Raw genomic sequence first — 8,389 nt, forward strand, 5'->3', positions numbered from 1 at the left:
CATAAAGATAGTAAGATGTAATTTTCTGAAGTTACAATCTCATTATTAATAGTTAGGTACTGGTTTTATTCATTAAGTGTTAAAAAGATGAGAAAACTTGAATTTCAGAGTAAAAATTCTGTTTCTCTAGCAGCTTCTGCTTTGCCCATGCGATAATTGTCTGTTCATCTTAATACAACTATCACGGAGATGTATTTGAAATCCATATTGATTAATACATGCACACTGTGACTTGATATCTAATGCTTTCTTTTGTCGGCTTTCTGGAATTGGAAGAAAATGTCTTATCTTACTCCTCTGCTGGACTGATTTTTACATGAATTTTCTAAGAGCAAGATCTTCACTTGTATTTACTTGCAGGACTAATGTTTTAGCCTGTAACTCTGGCACGTCAGCAGAGATGATTAATTTCTATTGCTTTTTGGGACAAAAAAGGACTCCAGTGAAGCTTTTCTACAGTGAAGCTTCCCCACACACACTTTTTTCCTTCTTTTGTTCTTAATGTAACAGCTGTTTTGAGCTTGCTTTGTTTATTTGTTGAGGTTTTTTAGACATAACTTGAACCTTTTTCTTCTTTATTTGTGGTATTGTCAGCAATTTCCTGACAGATACTCTGTCTTGTCTTTTCTCAGTAATGATCCAATAACTAGACTACAAAATTTACACTTTAAAGACATCTTTGTTTATAGCCAAATATCTAACACATGCTAATTGCTTCATCTAAATTCTGGTGGAGCCATGACCAAGGTTGTAATTTTAACACAGATGTAGCTAGCAGCCCCCCCTTCTATTGTAGCAGCTACAGCCTTACGTAGCCTGAAGGAGACTGGGGAAAACCCACTCGCCAATAGGAGAGCCAAGGATATTTCTATTTAAATTGCTAATTATAGAAAGGAGGGTCTGCTGGGAGGTCAAAAATGGTCATTTGAGACCTCTTTGATTGCGATGATCGAGAGCCAAAGTTTTGCGCGTTTTTAGAGCGAGATGGAGCAGAGTATTTTAGAGGTGGATATATCTACACTTGCAGTTCTTAAAATGAGAACAAGAAAGCAATTCTTACATAGAATGAAAGAATTTGCACAGTCATTCCTTTAGATCAGCTTCCTCAGATGCTTTCCTCTCCCATCCATTGTGCACTGCATTTAGATATCTTATCCAGAGATGCAGATACCGCTCTCTAGCATCTGTGTGCCTAAAGGGAGCTAAGCATATCTGTTATTAAATTGTTGGAGGAGAGAAATCTTTTCAAAGTTTACCTCTTGTGAACTTGTACAGAACAAATAAAAGTCATTTCTCTAGAATTCCTGAATTCTGAAGGCCTGCTGCAAACGATTCAAGAATTAATTGCAGAACTGGAAAAGCTGCAAAGATCTTTTATAATGGAAAGTTTCCCAGCAACTTAAACACAGGAATCAGGCGAGTTTTTTTTTAACATAAAATTTTGATGATGCACAAATCGTTTTTGCTCCATCACCTTTTCTGACCCACCTAGCACCTCTTTCAATGTCAGTGACTCCAGTAACATTTGCTTGTTGATCACAGTGCTTTCTGTTCAGCTTGTTAAAAGTTATTTGGCAAGTTAGAAGTGACAGCAATATGACACATGCTTCTATGAGCTGACATCTCTACACTTCCCAGAAAAACAGGATCTGAGCTTTTGATTTCTTTTATTTCAATATGCCACTGCAGTGTTGTAGCATTGAAAGGATTTTAATACAAGCAGAGCAAACCATCCTTACCACATTTTGCACATAGTCTAGTTAAATATATAGGAGCTTGAGCAAATGAACAGTAAAAGTCTAGCAGAAGTTGGCAAGACTGCAGTCTTGCAAAGCCTAGCAAAATGGAAACTGCAAACTTTTGCTGGACGGAAATATTTTAATGATTAAATTAAAAACCTTCCTCTCTAGAGGAGTATCTTTCCCCTACAGATGTGCTAAATAAGCAGTATTTCCTCATAATAGTAACCATTTCCAGTGAAAGTTCTTTAAAAGAGGATATGTTGGCATTCTGGCTGTAAAACTTGCCTGTGATCTGCATTCCTTTTTGTGACTTATTCTTTCACTTTTTTTATGTATGTGAAATAGTTGAACTATTTCTACTAGGGCTATGGGATATAATTTGGTATTGCTGTTAAAGCTAATAATTATTCATGGGTAAACTGCCCATTTACTGTTTCTCATATCCAATTTTTGAATAAAATATTGATGATGACATAGAAATACCTTGGCAAGTCTTTGAAGAAGCTCTACAAAGCTATTACAGAAATAAATTGCAAATTGAGGTGCACTCACTAACCATGTCAAGTGAATGTCAATATGTAAAGTTCAGTTGAGGATTTCTTAGTTTCAATCTTTCTAGGAAGTTCGCGCGTGTTATTGTAAACAAAAATAATTTTAAGATATAGTAATGATTCCTGGTTTTTTTCTCATTCCAGAATGGAGAACTCTTGCAGTTGTGAAATTTGAAGGAAAAGGTTATTAGCTGCTTCAAGCAGCACAACTGCTCAGTTCAGTTTAGGTAAGTGCTGCCCTAAAACAGCTAAGAAAGACCTATATGAGACCCATATTAACGGCAAGTCGCGGGAAGGCAGCAACAGTCCTACGAACGGCTATATGAAAAGCAGAGACTTGAGATATCAGGTAAGAAAAGTAGTGCTGTGAGTCTGAGGAAGAGAAGAATGGATGCAAGGTGAGTTTAGGCTCACATCTGTATAACCTTGGGCATTTAAAAATGTGTTATCATGGATCAGTAACTGGGGAGGAGAAGGAGAAAACCAAATTCAGCCTATCCTGCCGTAAGAGCCAACTGCCAATTCCCCATCTACCCAGAAAAAAAATCGTGTCCATGTGTTTGAATACAGTACTGACAAGGTAATCTTCAGGCTCGATGGCTACATCTCATGATGCATACACCTGGAAAAAGCCAATGTTAGTACCAAACATGAGAGCAACCCCTCTCAACAACGGATATCGCTGCGCTTATCTTGCCATCTTGCTCTTCATGCCAATTCTCTACTGAAAAGCCTTCAAGAAAAGGCCTTTCATATCCAAGCTCCTCAGAGTTTTGGGCATAAGAGACCATTTTTACTTCTGATGGTGAAGCTTTTGAGCAAAAGGGAAGAGTGATCCGGGGCAGAGGTGGAAATTTCAGGGGGCTAAAATGTGGAATATCTTCAAGGCAACACTTGCCACCTGGCCTCACTCTGTGATCAGCGAGTCACCCTTGCTTCTTCGCTATAATGTCTGCATACGAGCAAGAAGTTATGTTTTCTTTTTCCTACACTTTGCGAAAAAGTGCCATTTCTGGTTTTAATATTTGAATATGCCTGAATGCTTTAACAGTCTTTTATATGAAAAGTGAAGACTGTCTAAACACCCTGACAAACAAATGATCACACAAAGGAAACCGGTTGTGTTGTCTTTGGCTATGAAACAGCAACTAAATGGTTAAATCTTTATCATTTCTTAAGCCATTTTATTACATCTATAACTTAATTTGCCTTGTACAGACACTAGCAAAGGCTGCTGTTTTCCTTCTTCTGATCTTTTATTTTCTTTTATTTTCTTAGGGCTTTGCCATGAAAGCTACTTTAATCTTTGTAGATAAATCTTCAGGTTTTCGATTTTTTCTTTCTCTTAAGACTTCAGCTGTCTTAAGTCTTTCCATTTCATCATGTTTAAATATTTTAGACAATTTGAAGCCCTATTTATAAATGGATATGATTAAGATTAGGCTCTAATAAGTGCTAATCTTTTCCTCCAACCAGGGAGATAAAGCCTGTCTTAAACCTGAATAGCTTAAGACAAGTTCATTTTTTTATCCTTACAAAGTGAACAAATAAAACACTATCCAGCAGCTGTATTCACTGGAAGCACTGAAGATAATCCCTTCCATTTATTACTGCAAAGTGCTTTTCTTTGTACATATCAGCCTGCTTTACGTTCAGATGTGTAGGCTGTAGATTATAGAGCTGCCTCAAACTTAGTAATGAAACCTGAAACTCACCTGATCTCACAAAAAACTTGAAGCTTGGCTCCATTTTTTGATACTTTTGACTGAATTTTGGGTGAACCAGGGCCAATAAAGGCACTAGTGGTTTTTTCTTCAAGGCGTTTGTAAGCACAAATTAATTACCTAGTCTTCATACCACTCCTCAAGGTGAACGATATCTCTTTTTGTCAGGCAAATTCCGATGCGTCGATGCGTGTTCGTCTGTGCAGTTTTAAGTTCATTTCTGCGTGTGCTTAGCTGAGCCCAAGGTTGAGCCCAAGGTTTTTAATCAAACAAGGAGCTCTGGCTGAGCAAAGAAATCCCTTTTTATGAAGAATGCTAAAAAAATTATGGAACATGACAACGTAGCCCTGGAGTTCTGGCAAGTGTGAAGGACAGTTTTGACAGTAAACCAAACACGTAATAGAGACTTTGATCTTAGGGTTTTTTACTGAACGACAGGCTGAAAAGCTGGAGTAGTTTATGACACGGAGCATGAGCTTCAGCTCACTGACCACAGGGGTCAAGTAAGCTCCTCGGATAACTGGCGTGCTTCTACCGCCGTCTTCCTTGAACGTGCACCCTGCTTGGCTTGGTCTTCCCAGCAGACTTAACCGGCCCTCTCCTATCAAGCAAAGGGGATTACGCTGTCCAGGGGTTGGCCTGCATTTAAATAGCTTTAATACTCCAGACCATCTTAAACAGGATCTGATGTGACTAAAAGTATAACGTGCTTCATAGCTGATGGATTGGTAGCTTTCATTCCATATATGTATCTGCAGCCAAAAGTGGTGGAGGAAGAGGGAAAACAATGTTCTTGCTGTATGACGAAATGGAGCAAATAATTGACAACAAATAACTAACACAGTCTCCTCTTGAAGCCTAAAAATACCCTGCTTTTATTGAAAGTCTTAGTAGTGCATGGTCAGGTAAGTAAAATGATGTTATTTCCATTTCTTGCCTGGTCATAAGAACAAGCTGTTCCAGAGCAAATTTGAAGTTCATTTCCTGCAAATGTTGGTTTATGAGATTTTTAAAACTGGCTTTTGGTAAATGTGCATGAAAGTGGAATCTGAACTGCATGAATGTTTGTGAGAAGTGAACAACGGGACCTTGAGAAAAAAAACCAAATTATCTTTTCTGTTCCTTCTTCATTTTCAGTACTAAAGGAACTCATAGCTCTCCAGCCTCAGAACGCTTGAAATCTTGGGTCCGGGACCTCTGCTGTAGGCACACTGGTGCTACAGCCCACCACAGACGCAGGAAGGACGGGGATGCTGACTTTTCTGAAGAGAAGCCTTCTCTCCTCCTTTGGCAGCCCACCCCTACAGCCCACCTCTCCAGACTGGCATGCAGCTCATGTCCTCTGTGAATGGCAGAAGGCTGGATGGAAGTAAAATTGGCCAAATCGAGCCCGAGGGCCACAAACTGTATCACAGTCATCTATCTCAAGGGCTCAGCCTTATGGTATGGAAATATGGTCAGGGAACATGGTGCAGGGAGTTGATGAGGAATGCCCAAATACCGGGTCTTCATCTAAGTAAACTGCCCAGTACTGAACTCAACAGACCTTCTAACTTTCCCGTGCATCTTTTATCTCCGCATCTTTCATCTCGGCAATGAGTGGGCTAAGTCCTATGTACCTTACCTAAAGTTAAAGAGGAAATCCATTTAAAAACCTCTTAAGAGTTTCAGAGTTCATCAGTCCAGATGCAGTACAAGCTGCTTCCAATTATTCCACAATACGAATAAGCAGCCTTTTATTTTGTTTGAAACTCAAGCTTGAAACAAATTTAAGGGTTGCAAATCAAAGTAGGAATGTGGGTTGGTACAAAACCCTAAAAGTCAGTCTTGGTAAGGTTCTTGCCTCTGTGCTCAGGTGTTCTTTCTAATTGTAGCTTTAAATACAGAGTTTCAAAAACAGTTTAAAAATATTTTAATATGGACTGAATAAATAAAACCCACAAAGTTAACAGATCTGGTTTCCCTTGTTGTCAAGAGCAGTATGAGAACAAAGGTAGGTAATGGCAACAGGAATAGCCTTAAGAAACACAGAAGGTTTATAACTTATAGCACAACTCCACCAGATGGATTTTAGTTGAATTTCAGTTATTTTTTTTCCTTAGTTTAATTTCAGTTGTTTTTTTTTTCTTATAAACTTTACATTTACTTTCAAGAAAAGTGATGCTGGGAGAAATTAGGCATGCACTCCTTTATTTTGTGTCATCTACATTTGTGAAAGTTGATTGCCAAAATATGAAATGGTGTTTGATTATGAAAATCAGACCTAAGTAAATGAAACAAAAAATAGAACTGAACACCAGAGAAGACCTATAAAATGGCTGAAACTTAAATAATCTAATTCTAACTATGGTGACGTATAGAATGCCAGCATCAAATTCTGCATTACTTCATCTCCCATGTATGTAAATCTAGTGGTCCAAACCTCATACAAAACAGGCTCTTGATACTCTTCCAGCTAAAGTACTTGATCCAAAGCTCACAAAATCGGTATGAATCATTTGCGTTTTGGAAGCTGAATGCCAATTTTTCTGCCGAAAATTATCTTACATATAAACTAAAAGGAACATCTTGCTTTTTTCTTAGCAGCAAATTTATAATTAAAAGTAGTCTTCAGTATTGTAACAATGATTGGGACATAATTTATCTAGAATAAAGTAACAGGTAAGTATCCCATGTACAATGCCTTTCAGTAAGGCATTATTATAGAATATGTGATATGAAGAACTGTATTTACATGACTACTAACAACATGGTTTTCCTACAGGAAAGAACATGTTTAAATGCTACAAAACAGTGCTCCAGATAAGGTCCAGAATACACACGGGCTGTCGCTAATGGCACAGTTACACTGTGCACACTGCTCTGCTCTGTCACAGCAAAGACAGGACAGGAAGATGCAGACACCGGGGTTTAGGATGATATAGCCTCCTCTGTATTCAGCTACTGGTCCTTTTTAAAGGTGAGGTTTATGTAACCATCTTCTAAAAGTAAATTTTTTCCTGATGCCAATGTCACTTTTTATTCTGAAGTACTCATTTACTGCTAGGGTAAGAGAGTTTAAGCTGGCTCCAGTTTGCATGGTCTTTGGAATTATTTTGTTAACACAGATAATAACTTACTTCTATATTTTCACCAAAACATTTTTGGTCAAACAGAAAACAACTCCAAATTTGTTTCAAAGAAGAGAGCATTAGGACATGTTTTGAAATTGATAGACATTATGCAAACTACGGTTCCTTCTCAAGATCAAAAAATCCATATGTGCTTCCACAGGCTCTCAACACAAAAATTGCCTGTCAGGGTAAAATCTTGAAAACTGTACTGTAACCAGGATGATGAAGGAAAATTACTGCCAGACAGATTATATAGTCAAGAAAGCCAGTGTAAGTTATTTTGTGCCTCCTAGCTTGAATACATATGGGACAAATGCAAATTTTCCAAGTGAAATACAGCTTAGAGTGCATAAATTTCAAACAGATAATAGTTTGCACTTATTAATGCTTGGCTTGGATGTTAAACAGAGTGCTTTTTCCTGAAATGCCAGCTTTTCTGTAAAGACTGTTTTTTCCCCTAAAGGAACATCAATTATAAATGATGGTCTAGCCACCAAACTTGGAAGGGCTAGACTCGAAGCAAATAAACTGAAAAAATATGATTGATTAAAAAATTATCTTGCCATGCACTCTAGGTATCCTTTGAGGGAATGGCATGGGAATTATTGCTTATTGGCAGATACATAAATACCTGGTCTGGAATAGCCAAGAAGTGATGCACAGATCTACAACAGCACTTATCTATAGGATGAGCATAGATAGAGCTTTTCTGAAAAATTAAATGTCACAAGGAAGCCCTATAGCTCTCTGGGTCCTGAGCGCTAACTAAAGGTTAGCATTAGCGGTGGATAATGGGATAACTTGTATGAAAAGCTATTCCAAGCCTCCTTGCACTCAGCTAGGTTGATTTAGATTTAACTGCTTAAAGCATGGCACTGAATCAGCAGGAAGAGTATATTGGTTCCTCCAGAGATGAAGTTCTGAATAAATAGTAAGTTAAAATGAAAACACAGAAGACCCTGGACATGAAGATAAACAGAGGCATGTTTTGCAGTGGCTTTGGGAATAAAGGTTGAAACGTGATGGGAAGACTTGCAGCAGAAGCAGTATGGGTGCTGGGGAGAGGACGCGGCTTCCTTTTGCAGCACAGCCATGTACCAATTGCGTTTATCTACCGAAAGGTGGATCCAAGCCAGCTCTAATTCAGCGGCTATGGGAGGACAGTCAATACAATTTGAGGCGATTCCCCCCATTGCCATGATTTTCAGGGCATCCCCTACCATGGAGTTCATACAAGCGTTACCCCATACGGTAGCGTG

At 38.4% G+C, this 8,389-nt stretch overlaps 1 long non-coding RNA gene across 1 annotated transcript; it reads left to right on the forward strand.

The window, feature by feature from the left end:
- The first annotated feature begins 4,723 nt into the window (after positions 1-4,723).
- LOC126039635 (uncharacterized) lies at positions 4,724-6,944 on the forward strand. The gene is made up of 3 exons (XR_007506377.1): positions 4,724-4,922; positions 5,155-5,460; positions 6,782-6,944. It is a non-coding gene; the product is annotated as an uncharacterized LOC126039635 (long non-coding RNA).
- The last annotated feature ends 1,445 nt before the right edge of the window (positions 6,945-8,389 follow it).

Source organism: Accipiter gentilis, chromosome 6 (assembly GCF_929443795.1).
Source record: "Accipiter gentilis chromosome 6, bAccGen1.1, whole genome shotgun sequence".
Taxonomy (NCBI): domain Eukaryota; kingdom Metazoa; phylum Chordata; class Aves; order Accipitriformes; family Accipitridae; genus Astur; species Astur gentilis.